Consider the following 2,559-nt stretch of genomic DNA (forward strand, 5'->3'; position numbering starts at 1 on the left):
TCTCTGGTTTCCACACACACTTCTGTCCTCATTGTGTGAAAGTAGCTGTGCCTTCTCTTGGGGATGAGGATCTATTATCTGGGCCTGGAGAGGAGGAGAATCCTCTTTTCACCAGGTGGTCTCTGGGCACACACTGTCCAAACTTCTCTGGTGACAACCGTCATGTGTAGTTCAGTGGGCTGTCTTTTGTCTCCTTTTAAGGGTACCCTCCTTGCAAAGCAGGACCTCGTACCCTGTTCAAAGACAAAACATGCAAAATACCCCATTAGGTGAATCTAAGGGATTGGACATGAAGCCAAACCTGCTTCTGCCTTTTGATTTCTGGACCCACATGTTCTTCCTATTGAGAACACAGCACCATGGAGACGTCTTTGATTCAAACAATGCACCATGTCTTGAAAGATGGCACCCACCCCTCAGAGTGCTTCCTCCAGGCTGGCACTGAGCTGTGCCTGTAGAAGACCTGTGCAGCATTCCTTGTGGCTGGCAGCTTCTGGGTGGTGCAGATGGTGATAGGATTAGTGGAACCCACAGCTGTGGAAACTGTAAAACTTTCCATGCCAAGTGGCTCCTTCAGGCAGATAATGGGCTAGGAGCACCGCGTGGCCTGCAGACCAAGAATGTCAACAGCACCCAGAGAGTGGTGCTGGCTGAGTGTCTGAGAGCAGGACAGGAAAACACCCATGGAATAAGAGCCTATCCCTGTGAAGATGAACCTCTGGCCCTTCCAGGATGGAAGTAGCTAATTGCAGTCAACTTATTACTTAGTGGCTAGCTAGTCACTTAAAAAATAGTGCTCCATGGCCGGGTGCTGTGGCTCACGCCTGTAATCCCAGCACTTTGGGAGGCCAAGATGGGCGGTTCATGAGGTCAGGAGATCGAGTCCATCCTAACTAACATGGTGAAACTCCTATCTCTACTAAAAATACAAAAAAATTAGCCAGGCATGGTGGCGGGCACCTGCTCTACCAGTGATATCCAGACAACATAAAAGCTGCAATGGCAGAGCGGTTTGTTCGTTCGTTGGGGTTGTGTCGGTTCTTAACTCGGCGGTTGCGGCTGTTCTTTGGGCAGCGGAAGCGGCGCGGTGGTCGAAGAAGTGGCCTGAAACTTCGGCGTTGGGTGAAAGAAAATGGCCCGAACCAAGCAGACTGCTCGTAAATCCACCGGTGGGAAAGCGCCCCGCAAACAGCTGGCCACAAAAGCCGCCAGGAAAAGCGCTCCCTCTACCGGCGGGGTGAAGAAGCCTCATCGCTACAGGCCCGAGACCGTGGCGCTTCGAGAGATTCGTCGTTATCAGAAGTCGACCGAGCTGCTCCTCCGGAAGCTGCCCTTCCAGAGGTTGGTGAGGGAGATCGCTCAGGATTTCAAAAGCGACCTGAGGTTTCAGAGCGCGGCCATTGGTGCGCTGCAGGAGGCTAGCGAAGCGTACCTGGGGGGTCTGTTCGAAGATACTTATCTGTGTGCCATCCACGCTGAGAGTCACCATCATGCCCAAAGACATCCAGTTGGCTCGCCGGATACGGGGAGAGAGAGCTTAAGTGAAGGCAGTTTTTATGGCGTTTTGTAGTAAATTCTGTAAAATACTTTGGTTTAATTTGTGACTTTTTTTTGTAAGAAATTGTTTATAATATGTTGCATTTGTACTTAAGTCATTCCATCTTTCACTCGGATGAATGCGAAAAGTCACTGTTCACAGACCTCAGTGATGTGAGCTCTGTTGCTCAGGAGTGACAAGTTGCTAATATGCAGAAGGGATGGGTGATATTTCTTGCTTCTCATGATGCATGTTTCTGTATGTTAATGACTTGTTGGGTAGCTATTAAGGTACTAGAATTGATAAATGTGTACAGGGTCCTTTTGCAATAAAACTGGTTATGACTTGATCCAAGTGTTTAACAATTGGGGCTGTTAAGTCTGACCATACATCACTGTGATAGAATGTGGGCTTTTTCAAGGGTGAAGATACAAGTCTTAACCACAGTGTAACTTACAGTTTCCTTTATAAAAAAAAAAAAAAAAAAAAAAAAGTAAACCTGGCAGCTATAGAATACACTATGTGCATTTATAATAGCTATTTTATATATTGTAGTGTCAACATTTTTAAATTAAATGTTTTACATTCAAAAAATAAAATAAAGTAAAAGCTGCAATGATAACTCCTACTTGGCCATACCTGGAGTAATCTAGTTCATTCTTTAGGCCTCATCAGGCTTCCTCAGGTACAGGTTACTGGATTACATAGAGACAATAGCCCCAACACCACCCTGCATCCTTCAGCTCTCTAATGTTGGTGCAACCCCCCTCCAGTTCTTTCCGCATCTTCCACAGGACCCAACCTGGGACACACTATGATTTCTGATTTGGCCAGGATGGGGGCAGTGTCAGAGGTTTCCCTTTGTCTTTCAGCACAATGAGAGCCCTCACTCCACAGACTAGGGACCCAGTGTGGGGGTGGCTCCACTTAGCAGTGCATCGGTGTCAATTATGCACTCAGGGAATTGGAAGATAACAAGGGCTGGGTCTGTGAATCCAGTGGTCCCATTGTGGGCCATAATG

At 47.4% G+C, this 2,559-nt stretch overlaps 1 pseudogene; it reads left to right on the forward strand.

Annotated features, from left to right (window-relative positions):
• Positions 1-898: 898 nt before the first annotated feature.
• On the forward strand, positions 899-1,886 carry LOC139363076 (histone H3.3A-like; annotated as a pseudogene).
• The last annotated feature ends 673 nt before the right edge of the window (positions 1,887-2,559 follow it).

The sequence above is a fragment of the Macaca nemestrina genome, chromosome 5 (genome assembly GCF_043159975.1).
Source record: "Macaca nemestrina isolate mMacNem1 chromosome 5, mMacNem.hap1, whole genome shotgun sequence".
NCBI lineage: Eukaryota > Metazoa > Chordata > Mammalia > Primates > Cercopithecidae > Macaca > Macaca nemestrina.